Below are 13,200 nucleotides of genomic sequence, written 5' to 3'. Positions count from 1 at the left end.
ATGATCATTAAGCAGCTTCTGAAGTTGGACATATGTTGGAAACATTGATCTCCTTTGCCAGACGCTTTCCACATCCCATCGGTTAGATGCTTTGAACTTTTCTTAACACCATTAAGAGATAAAAAATTAATCTACTGAGAGAAAGATGTATGACCCTTCAGAAGAGAATGGTACCACTGTGCAGCCTCTTGTCGTTGCAGAGTTTTATATTCAGGAGTCAGGTATTATGTGTATCCAGGCAGGATCATTGTGGAGAATATCATGGTACAACCAGGGAGGTCTACAGCCCATCTAAAGTAGCTGAGAATTAGGCAAAAAAGCTTTAAGGAACAGGATGCATCTGGCTGGGCTTCACCAACTTCTATGGTTTCTGTGAGCCAGTAAAACCCCAAGCCACTTTGAATGGGCTTGAATGGGGTCTAATCACAGCAGCCAGCTTTCATGTAGTTCTTGTCAAGTACTAGATTGGTGATCTCAGACCCTTATTATCCCCTTCATTTCCCACATCTCCCAGTCAGAGCTGGAAGAGAGTCTAAAGGGCATCTACTTTGGGCTTGTCACACAATGCTCTACAGAGTTCCTAAATTTCGTTGGAGATTCTTAGGAATGAACAGGCTCTGAAGCGTTGGGGCCCCCGCCCCATCTCAACTCTACCCAGAGCTACACCTTTTATTTGTTTAAATATTGGATTTCCAGATGCAATCTCATTTGCAAAAGAAAAAAAAAAAAACAGATTCTCCTTTTAGGGAAAAAAATCCACACTGGCCTAGCTCTCCCTTCATTATAGAGATGGGGAAATGGATGGATAATCACTTGTTCGAGATCAAGTAGCCAATCTAAGACTAAAACCTGGGGAAGGAAGGCAGAGTGGGACTGTACACATATAAGGTCTTGAGCAGCACAGACTAATCTTATCGTGGGGCTGTAAAGAAAGGACCTCGGAGTCACAGGCCTGCGTTGGAATCCTGCCACCACTACTCACATACTGTATGACTGCAGGCAAGCTATTTCCCATCACTGGGTTTCCCACGGATGGGTCTGCATCTGGGAAATGGAAACAATATAGTAAACTACCTCCTAGGCCACCTGTGAGGATTGAATGAGGTAATCCACATAGGGTACTTAGCCCAGGTCTAGCACATGTGAGCACTCAGTAAACAGAAGCTATTTGGGTGATTTTTCTAATTATTGCATCATTCCAGGCTACAGCTACCTGTGTGCAGAGGGCTGAAGGGGCCTCCCGAGACCCCATCCTTCACCCCGAGACCCCATCCTTCACCCCGAGACCCCATCCTTCACCGTACCCTTCTACTTCCTCACTGAATCTGTGAAGGTGAGTATTTTCTCTTGTCACTCTTGCTGGGCAGAAACAGATCCTATCTAGGAAGAATAACATATCCAGTTTATTCCACCATCATCTCCCAGCCTGGGCAAGTCTCTCCTCCTTCCTAAAGCTCCGTTCCATCACTCTACAACAGGGACAACAATTCCTGCCTTTCAGAGCCATTGTGAACAGGGCCTGAAAGAGTTCATATAAATTGTTAGCACTGTGTCGGGCACATTGCAAGCAACATGAAAGTAAACAGTAACTTTACTAATACCAATAATTAATTATTAATTAATTATTAATAATATTATTGACCAGCGACATTTGACAGAGCCCCCAAAGATACTTTTCATTTGAAAGAAAGGCTTTGGCTGTGGAGCTCCGCCTGGGCAAGATCACAATAACTGGGCCCCTGAACCCTAGAGGCACAGTTTACATGAGCTGTGCATATTCAAAACCTCATTCTCTACTGCAAAAATCTTATTAATGGTGGAAGACCACTCAGAATTTTTCCCCTCTCTACAGATGAGACAATGAAGACTCATTAAGCATACTTTTGTGTGCTCACAGATACCAGGCAATCAACATTCAGACCTGCCTAAAATCTCAAAGCTCAGTGATTATTCTGTGATTCCAGTGCTTCTCAACCGGGGGCAGTTTTGCACCCAGCAGGTAGAGGCCAGAGATTTTGCCAAACATCCTGCAAGGCATAGGTCAGCCCCTCACAAAGACTTAGCCATCCCAAAATGCTGATACTGCTGACGCTGAGAAACTCTGAAGCATCTTACTTCTAATGGAAGCATTCTGGCAGGCAGAGATCAGAAGGCAATGGAAAGAAGGCGGAAGTCAACGGCAGTGCTCGTAAGGGGAGGTGCAAATACACATTTCACTTTCCCAACCTGAACTCAGGGACTAGGGACTCATAGACCAACTCTGGCCAGGCTAGGTGTTGATCTAAACAGTGTTGTGATAATCATTAGTTCTGCTCACCAAGTACTTTCAGTTCTTCTGGGCACATGGTAAGGCTGTCCTTCTCTGACTGCAAAATTAGGGGTGATCTCCAGATTTGCTTTGCCCAGTGAAACGTGAGTGAAGGGAATATCTGTTACTTCCAGCAGATGCTATACGAGCCAGTGTAAGATTCACCATATCCCCATTTCTCTGCCTTGGCCTCCCCTTTCCTGGGGTGGAAGAATAGGAGTCAGGTGTGGAGAATCTGAAGGCACCTGCTGACCTGGAGTGACCACCCTCTGTTTCCAGGGAAGAGGTTGCATATATTTCATACAAAAGGGGGATGGTTTCTTCCCTATTTGGGAGACAGGCCTCTCTTCACACCATTCATTTACTCATCCTTCAACTTATCCATTTGCTCATTCATTTACTTCTATAATCATTCATTCATTTAATCATTTATCTAGTCACTCATTTATATTTATTCACTCACTTGCTTATTTATCCCTTCATTTGTTTATTTAAGGGTGTTTCCTGTGGGCCTCTCATGTGCTAGGTCTGTGTACAGCCTCGCCAGCACATGCAGGGAATATTTCCCAACACTACATTCTGCCTGCTTAAGTAGGGATGGTATGTTGACTCCAAAGATGGCTACCAATCATTCCACCCATTTCTGTCTGAACACGCTCTTCCTCCTAGCAAGAGGTGGAGTCTATTTCCCCTCCCCGTGAAATCTGGCTGACCTTTGGACTTGCTTGGATCAATGAAATGCAGCAGAAGTGATGCTATGTAAGTTCTGAGGCGAGGCCTTAAGAGATCCAACATCTGCTTACTTTTGTTCCCTTAGAATTCAGCCAGTCTGGGTTACTTGAAGTTGGATCCCCCATATCTACATAAACTGCCCCAGAGGATACCAAGCAGAACAAAGCTAAGCTAAACAGTTGATTCCAACCAAGATTGCTGAATTGTGAAAGAATAGATAGCAGTTGTTTTAAGTTACATGTTTTAGAATGGTTTTCTATTTATCAATGTACAACTGACCTAATGTGGATCTGAACAAGGAGGTTTCCAGGCAGAAGTTAAAAGTGCCAACTGGCTTCTTACAACTGGGTATGATAAAATATTAGAAGAGAGGGATGAACTAGAAAATGAGCTATTCGGTTTTCAGGCAGAATTTAAATAAAATATAGCTGGCCCAGAAGATACCCTCTAATTGGCAAAAATTATCCTCAAAGTCAGGAATGGTTTCAGGATGCAAATCAATTCCAGGCTTGTACATCAGATTCTTTGTTAATATTTCAGAAAGTTTTAAAATTATTTAAACCTAGTAAATCTTCTTAGCTGGAAAAAAAAAACAAGAATAATAAGAGCATTGTCTTAAAGTATTCTGAAATACTCAAAGTAGTGGGATGTCTGTCTCAGAAAGAAATGTGGATATAGCTTATGGGGCATGGAACAAATCCCATCAACATTCATAGAAAACCCATGATGTCTTTAAGAGAATTGTATTGGTGAAAGTATCATCAGCTTGGGGGAAAAAAAGGCCACGTAGCATTCAAAATGATGAGGCCCCAGACCCCCACATCTTTATAGGCAATAAGCAAGCTGATAGAGGTACTCAGCTAGAAATATAAGCCAACTCTTATGGGAAAGGAAAGACCTCTCAGACGATAGAGCCAAGATCCCAGAAGGCTGAGGCAAAGGCCAGGAAGAAAAAGAAATTAGGAATATTTTTCTAGGGAAAAGAAATGGGTCATAATCAAATAATATTCCTTGCCACCAGAGGAGAAGGCCCTGGTAACATGTACCCAGCTGAATTTTAAGAATTTCTATGGACCAGTGACTATGTGCTTTGCAGTCTTCTCTTTTTAGAAAGAAAGTCGCTACTGCAGTTATCCTGTCCATGCTTCATCATTGTATGTTGTAGATACAATGTATGTACAATGGGGATGCAGATAACTTATCCTTGTTCTTCATAAGTCTCTGAGAAAGTGTCCTTGAGGATCTTCTCTGCATCAGAACTGATTTTGATAATTCTATCCTGAACTTCTAAATGATACCATAATGATATGAAACTAATGCAGGAGAAGAGCGTGTGTTTCGCGTGTGGGAGAGATATGATTATTGTGCACACAAGAAAAATTTGGTAGAGGGTTTTTCAAGACAGCTTCAACAATCCCTCTCATACTGAATGCCCTTTGGCGCGAGTTATCCAGGCCTCCCATTGAGAAATGGAGCTTATTTTTTTTCTCCTTGAATATGGTTGGCCCTGTGTCTTCCTTTGACCTTTAGAATATAGCAGAAATGATGTTGTTCAAACTTCTGAAGTTAGAACTTAAGAGATTTCACACTTCTGTTTTTCTTCTGGAGCACCCTTGCTACAGTGAGAAGACGCTCAGTCTAGGTTATTGTTGAGAGACTACATGGAGAAAGATGTCACAAGGGAGAGAAACATCATGTCCCAGGTGACAGCTGGCAGCAAGTCCCTATGAATGAGGCCATCTTGGCCTGTCCAGGCTAGTCAAGCCACCCCTGCCAACTCTACATGAAGCAAAGAAGAACCATGTGACCCAGACCACAGAAAAATGAATGATAAAAGATTGTTGTTTTAAACTATTACGTTTTGGGGAGATTTGTTACAAAGCAATAGATAACTGAAACATGGGGGTTCTTTCTTCAAAGGCAGAAGATAGTGTCTCCAACTCACTCCAAATCAAAGCTGAGCTGTCGGAAACATCTCAGAGCCTTTCACCCCATCAGTGGACTCACTTCCCAATAGGCTTTGAAACAACTTCAACATGTGTGCTGGGAAGCTCATCAGGGAGCCAGATGCTGCTACTGAGAGCACTTTCTTTGCCAAATTGATATCTTACTTTTTTTTAACTACCAAGGAAAAAATGAGGAGTGAAAGATGAGAGATATAGAGAGAGAAGGTACACTGGTACTCTCCCATCTCCAAATTCCAAGGGGAGACTTTTTTATTGTGCTAATTTTTCTTTTCAGCTACAACTTACTGACCAACAGTTATATGCTAGGCACATTGCATATACATAGATAGATAGATAGATAGATAGATAGATAGATAGATAGATAGATAGATAGATAGATTTATATATAGATAAAGATATATCTTTTCAGGGAGATTCTCTTGAAATCCCTATTTTGCAGATGATAAAACTGAGACTCCCAGCAAATTAAGCCATTTAGCTAAAGTCATTCAATAAGGAGAATGGAGAACCTGTGACAAGAGTCCAGTGTTTCAGGCTCCAGCAGCAGACTGTTGGCTTCTGGTCTGTGTCCTGCCTCCCTTCAGGCCTTGACTTGGGCACAGTAAGCTCTGGAAAGAGAAATCTCACTTGCATCTGAGGCACTGAGTACCCCATTGGACCCTGAACAGGTAAATGAACATCAAGGTATGGCAGATGATAACCACATACCTGGACTGGAGAAAGGTAAAGTATAGGCAGAGTAATGCAGGAAGTGAGAGAGAGATTTTTAAATGGAGAAAGAAGGATTATATTTGTTAGGGCCTTAATTTGTATTTGGCACTGTGCTAGCACGTAGGTTTATCTGCCCTATTTCACAGATGAGGAAGCTGAGGTTTGAAGAAGGTAAGTAACTCACCCAAGGTCACAGAGCCAGTGAGTAACAGAGAAAAGGTTTAAATCCAGGTGTTTCCCATGTCAGAATCCATTCCTTTCTCATGGCCCTGGGTTGGCTACTGGAGGAATGAGGCCTCAGAATTCTACTTCCATGACTATTCGGAGCTGATTATCCAGTTCATGGCAAAGGGTTTCTCCTTTGACCCCCATTCCTATAAACTGTGCCCCCTCCCCCCAGTGTTCTAAACAGTTATGTCTGGCCTACCAGCACCTTGAGTCAGCAGATAAAATCAGTCTGGATATGTAAAGGAGCTCACAGATAATGAAAAAGGAATGATCCTATGGAATCAAATAAACTGGAAGGCTGTGCTCCGTTGGACGACCAGTAATTTTTCTGTGTCTATTTCAATTTCCCCTAATAATTCATGCATTTATTCCCTTATTTTATAGTGCTGATTAAACACATCCTTCATCTCATTGTTCCTCCAGTGATTCAAGCTGCATTAAGGAACAGTGCAAAATGCCTACCCTCGTGACATCTCCATTCTAATGGGGGAGACAGGCCATACATAGTTTTCTTCTGAACAAATCTCTTTTTTCCTAAAATTAGAAAAAAGCCCAAGATTGTTTGGAGTCGGAGGAAAATAGCAAACTCCCTATCAACCTCTTTTACCCATTTATTAAAACCGAAACAAATTAATCTGGGATGAAATCTCAATGTGTAATTATTTGTACCCACGACATCCCATGAGAGGGTCAAGCCGTGAGTAAAGAGATTCTCAGGAGAACCTAAGAAGCTCTCCGCACCCACCCCCACACCATAGGTGACCACAGGAATCCTTACCCAGAGCCTGCCTCTACAGCCCAGCTCCAAAGCATCTCTTAAAAACGAGCCATGAAAGCTTCAAGACATACTTTTCCTCTTACTGATAGCAATTAATGTGCCACAAGACATTGCCGAAATAAGTTGCTTATTTTAAAGCAACTCAAACAGGCTATTTCATTTTCTGGGCCCATTCATTAAGATGTTGATTCACCGCTTACAGAAGAAATTGAAGCCCTGTTTAGGAGAACTGACCCCTGTTCCAACTTTTGCTTCATTCCTTGGACTTTGAGATTATTGATGGCCTTTTCATTCGGGGAAGGAGAGAGAGCTTCTTATTTTGATACTTAATCCAAAGGTGGAAGAGGGGGGTAATGAAATTATCAGTTAGAATCGGTTTCATTGGCAAAATTTTAAAGGTCATTGAAAAGTCATCAATGCTCACAGATGACAATTTAAAAAAAAGTGATTATAAAAGGGAAAATACCAATTTTGTCTTGTCAAACAAAAAACTAAGCATTGTGTTTTTCCTGAACACCCAGTGGCTTCCACCAATTTTGCAAAGCACGTTTCCCTTTTGGGTGGGGATTGTCAAGTCTTCCCTTCTATTGCATCCTTCCATTGACATACCGGGGGCCTCCAGGGAGGAGAAATCCACCCAGATATTTGTAACTCTAAAAGTTCATTTGCGTCATTTGCGTCCAAGATGGGTCATTATTCTAAGCTCAAACCACATCCTGCAAAATGAAAACAACAAGGTGACCTTTGACCAAAAACTGGGGAGGAGGTGGGAGAAGGAGCCAAGGGGCTGGGAAACTGCTAAGGTGTTAAAAGACACAGCCAGTGTTTCAAGAGTTTTGAGAAACAAACTCTCCCTGCAGTGTAATGTAATTACAACCTTTTCTTGGCTAAGAGTAGTACCCTGGAGATTACTATAAGTAACTTATAATAGAATTTTTATTAGCGGTAGTAATTTTTTATGATAATTAGAGTAATCTGCAGCCCATAAAATCAGAAGATATATAGTTATCTTTTGTACAGGAAAAGTGTTTCTTCCAACTATGGAAACACCGTAAATGGCAAATGCAGCTTTATGGCCAGCGTTTGCTTTTATGCTGGGCTGTTTGGTGCTCCTTTCCTTATTAACACTCTCCATTACTTTGGCAATAAACATTTGATGACAAATTCAGTGTGCTCAGTGGGATCAAAAAGCAGTAGAAGCATCTCCCAATGCCTGTCTGGACTGATGCCATCCCCCTACCCCATTCTCTTCCCTATTCAGAGGTTTCCCAGAGGCAAGATCATTTGGTAACAAACCCCCTACCCTACCCCAAGCAGTCTTGGGCCTGCCACAGAATGATTATAGAATTATCCAACTAGGCCATAATTTCATAAGGACTAGATGGGGCTTTCAGAATCTGCCCAGAGGAATATTGAGAGAGACCTGAAAAGGAAACCCATGTCTACACTGACTGTGTAATAGTTGGTGGATGTTATGCTAGCTGCTGTAACAAATAACGCCCCACATTTCAGTGGTGGCTTAATACTATAGATGTCGATTTTTTGCTCTGCTATTAGTCAAATGCAGGTGCCCTGGTTGGAGAGTATCTTTCTTCCAAGTGGTATTTAGAAACCCATGTTCCTTCCATCTTCTAGTGCCACCATCCTCTGGGACCTCATAGTAATCTGCATCCATTTGACAGATATAGGAAGAGGGAGGAATGAGGGCACCCATACATTTTAAACCCGATTCCAGAAATAATGCATCCTATTGGTGAGAACTAGTCACATGTCTACAACCAAGTTGCAAAGAGTCCTGGGAAATTTAGTCCTGAATTAGGCAGCTGCCCCATCAGTAGCCCCACTCTGCAGGTCGGGGGTAAGAATGCTGTTAGGTGTTTAGCCCATTGCCGCCCCCTACACAAGACACATGCCATTTTATACAGATTGTGTGGAAAGATGTGAGAAGATGACAAGTCTTAGCAGAAGCGGCAGAGTATAATGTTTAAGAAAAAGCCCTAAAGACAGACTGTCTGTGTTCAAAGCAATTCATGTCAATTTGATATTGTTGAGGTTATTTAACCTCTCTGACCCTCAGTTTCATTAACTGTAATATGGGAATAACAATGACTAAAACTAATTGAATACATAGGACATGGCTTACACTGCTGTAATTGTGGTTTAATTATTTCTTCTGATCCTCACAGCATCTCTAGGAAGCAGATGCTATTATTACCTAAGCTGTACACAGAGGAAACTGAGGTTCAGAGAGGTTAAGTAAGCTGCCTTTGGTCGCATAGGTTATAGCGGAGTCAGGATTCAAGTCTAGGTAGTCTTAGGCACTAGTCAAAAGACTTCATCTGGTAGCTCCCAGTGTTGCTGTGAAGATTTGATGAGATACTCAGTAGAAAGGGGTTTAGGCACATAACGGACATACTATATTTGCCTCATTATTTATTTGTGACCCTATATATCTCCTCTGCCCGCTTGTTATAATACCAGGAATATGTATACAGTTAGAATCAATGTTTAGGGTTAAAGTAGTATTTCCAAAGACTACTCTACCAAAGTCCTTTCTCAAAGGATTTACCTCAAAAAGAGGGTTTTATGATCAAATAAACATAGGGAATGTTGAATGCTGTACTCTATTTTTGAGATTCATCATGCACATTAGCCCATCAGAGGCTCTGATAAGTTCTGCAACAAAGAAACCTTTTTAACTTTAAACCCCACAACTCTAAAATTTATTTGCTTTGGGACCTCTAATTTAGACAGCATCTATGAATGCTCCAGAAGCTATGTTCCATTCAATACACTTTATGAGACTGAGTAAATTCCTAGTGTCTTTGGGAGTTCCCTGCTAAAAAGTATGTGCCTAAAAGCTGTGTCTGCTAAACCTGTCTGTGGATGGGGCTTGAGAATGCGGATCAAGAGAAACGATGCTTTGTAAATGGGCCAGTTTCTACTCATCGGGGATTTTTATTGGTTGGTTTGTTTTGTTTCGGTTTGTTTTTGCCTATGTAAGCTGTATTGCCTTTCCCCAGCCAGTCTGATCATTTTTTATTGACATCATCTAAAAGGGTTAATTTTAACTCTGTTGATATTGCAATGCCTCAGTTTACCTTATCTTCAGGTAAGTTTTATAAAACCCCTATATTTAACCATCCCTTCAAGAAACAACTGTGGCCCACAGTATGAAGGAAATTGTCGATGTCCGTGAATAGGAGAGGAGAAAAGAAATCTGTTCAAGTTCCTATTTAGCTTCATTATTTAGTTTGAATGTAATATAACCTACAACATGTCCCAGAGTTAAACCAAGAAAAACCTTGATTGGTTAATCAACGGGAAGTCAACTAATTAGAATTTTTAATTACCCAGAAACTTGTCCCTTCACAATTCACTGGACAGAAAAAAAAGATAAATGACAAGTTAATAAGCTGATAACAGTAATTTTAAAACAATGACAACAAATGGGAAAATATTTGCCATATTAATGACAAAGATATTATCCTTAATGAATAAACAGCACATAAAAGATCAATTAAAATATGAATTAATAGAAAATATAGGCAAAGGATAGGAATAGATTAGGCATAGAAAATGCAAATGGCTAACAAACATGAAAGGTCTCACTAGTAATCAGAGAAATGTCAATTAAAATAATAAGACCCAATTTTTTACGTGGATAATGAATAAAGGGAATATTACAATTATTCTCCATTCTGGCCAGAATGCCAAACATAAAGATATTTAGGTCCTTTGACCTGGAAATGCTGGTTCTAAGAAAGTATCCTAGAAAAAAACAAGGAATCAAATAAAGGTTTATACACATATATATATTTCTTTCAGGGCTATTTATAATGTGAAAGGAAAGAAAAAATTAGCCCAATTAGATAGAAAGGACTGAGAATACCATATTCCTAGTGGAATATTATGAATATAAAATGATATTTTTCAAAACAATATTAATGACAACAGGAAGTTCTCATGATATAATTCATGACAAAACTAAAAGCAGGATATGAAAACAACATTTACACTATTAACATAATTTTAGGAATTGAGATGGGATGGACAGAAGGAGAGAAAACGGAGGAAGAGAGATGAAGAAAATGTAGTAAAAAAATGTCAACAGAGGCTGCTTCTTGGTTGTAACATCAGAGTGGATTTTGTTTCCTATTTTTTACTTTCTATGTTTTCCAGCATTTCTATAATAATCATGAATGGCTTTCAAAATTAGAAAACCAAGATAACAACAATGAAATGTAGGAGCAAAAACATCAAAGATCACATTTTCTAAATTTGCTGTGATTCAGGTCAGCCTCCCCTCTCTTTCACCCAGGCCTGCACGGTGGAAACTGATGTTTATTCAGAATGGCAACCGAGAAGCCCTGCTAGAGCCTCAGTCACTAAGAAAATATTCTGCTGAATTTACTGCACTGAACTTCCTGAGGCCGGAACGTGAAATCTTCAGAAAGATTTTCAGCAATGAGATTTGAAACCAAAAGACTTCTTGGCTAGCCCTCACTTAACCAAAACAGCACATTAACAGAGAATTCTGATCAGGCGAGTTTCTATTGTATAAATGGTTGCTTAATTATATGCTGCTCTGGCTGACTCAAACGTCTGCTTTTCTTTTGATAACATGGAAAACTAAGGCCTAGCTCCATAACTCAGTTCTGGAACATTCCCCTCTTTGCATCTGTCCTGTGGCAGAGGTTATTTTGTGTTCACCAACTCCCATTTTTTTTCTCCAGTGCACACAGCTAGACCATATTTTCCAGCTTGCCTTGCAGTTAGGTATAGTCAAGTGATGAGTGCTGGCCAAAGAAGGTGATCAGAAGTGGTGCACCAAGCTCATGAAACCTGAACTTGTGCAACATGTTCTGCTCACTCTCATTTCTTCACCTGCTATATACACAAAGAAATGTGTATCCAGTGGAGGATTCCAAAGGCCTAAGGGATGGGGAACCACTAGACAGAAGAAGTGCCTGAATCTCTGAATGACTACCTGGAGCAGAGAGCTCAAATGCACACATGCACACACACACACACACACACACACACACACTCCTATGCACACAGACCCACACACAGCAATTACTGAGAATGAGGAATAAGCAATTATTGTATCGTGTAAATGAAATCTGGCAGACTGTTTGTAAGAGCAGCTAGCTTGCCCTGTCACCTGTATCAGCTTACTGTCACTGCCCCCACTCCTCTCAGTGCATTGTTTTTGGTAAAATGATAGTAGAAAGCATCTTATATTAAGCAGAAGATTTAAAGATAATTAGGGTTGGATTTGAATTCTTGTTCCCATTTCTAGCTCTAGGGCTTTGAGCAAGTCAACTCTACTTCTCTAACTCTCTCTCTGGAGCTGTTACCTTCTCCGGCAAACTCAGTATCAGAGCAGTACTGACCTCAGGTTGTGGGTGTGAAATTTAAATTAGTGTATGTAATTCAGCCTAGTGCAGTTCCTGGCAAATGGTATGCATTCAACAAATGCGATTTTTCTCTTTCTCTCATGAACAAGATCCAATATAGCAACTCATTTTCTCATTCAAAGGGAAAAAATAACTGTCACAATCTGAAAGCAAAGAGAAAGGTCCCTGAGACCTTGCGTTGCTGAGACACTGTCTCTTCATCTAAGCCTGCCCATCATTCCTCATGCCCTAGAACTGTGCTCCTTGTTTCACTCATGCATATTGGACAGAAATGTGTCTGAAAATCTAAAAGTAAGAGAATCAAAAGATAAAGCAACAGCAAAAGACCCCACGTGGCCCTCGCTGTGTCTGAGTATTCTCAGTGCACAGCTCATCAGGGAGTGAGATGTAGAAGAAAAAGCTTCACTCAGTCATTCACTCATTGAAAAAATTTTATTGAGCATCTACTGTGCACCAACCCTTGCGGTAGGTAGTGGGGCTACAACAATAGTGGAAGGAGGTCATAGTCCAGCGGGGTGAGATACAGAAGTAAACAGACAAGTACAAAATAGCGAGAATAAGGGCTACAACTCATTTATTCAGTCATTCAACAAATACTGAGCATCGAAATGAGCCAGGCCCTCTTCTAGGTGCTGACAGTTCATCAGCGAACAGAGCAGCAACAAAAAATCCTGTCCTTGTAAAGTTTGTACTCCAGGCAACATACAGATCTTGTACAGAAATTTTTTTTCAAATGAATAAGAATGTATTTCACGTTGGATGGGGTCAGATCTACGGAAAAACAATCATGCACGTGTGGCAGGGAGTTAGGGTGTTCAGGGACGCCCTCACAGAGAAGCGCCATTTAAGCAGAGTCCTGGCGGAGGTGAGGGAGGGCGCCATATTGTTATCTGAGGAAAGATGACCGCAGGTGGGGGGTACGGCTAGGCCAAAGGCCCCAGAGCCGAAGCCCACCTGGTCTGCTTGAAGAACAACAGGGAGGCAAGATAGGCCAAAGTCAAATAAGCATGCTGATTTTTTTTTTTCATACTTCCCATCACATTGCACTTGGTT

This window comes from Tamandua tetradactyla, chromosome 16 (genome assembly GCF_023851605.1).
Source record: "Tamandua tetradactyla isolate mTamTet1 chromosome 16, mTamTet1.pri, whole genome shotgun sequence".
NCBI classification, from domain to species: domain Eukaryota; kingdom Metazoa; phylum Chordata; class Mammalia; order Pilosa; family Myrmecophagidae; genus Tamandua; species Tamandua tetradactyla.
The sequence above is the reverse complement of the archived record's forward strand: the minus strand, read 5'-3'. Positions refer to the sequence as shown.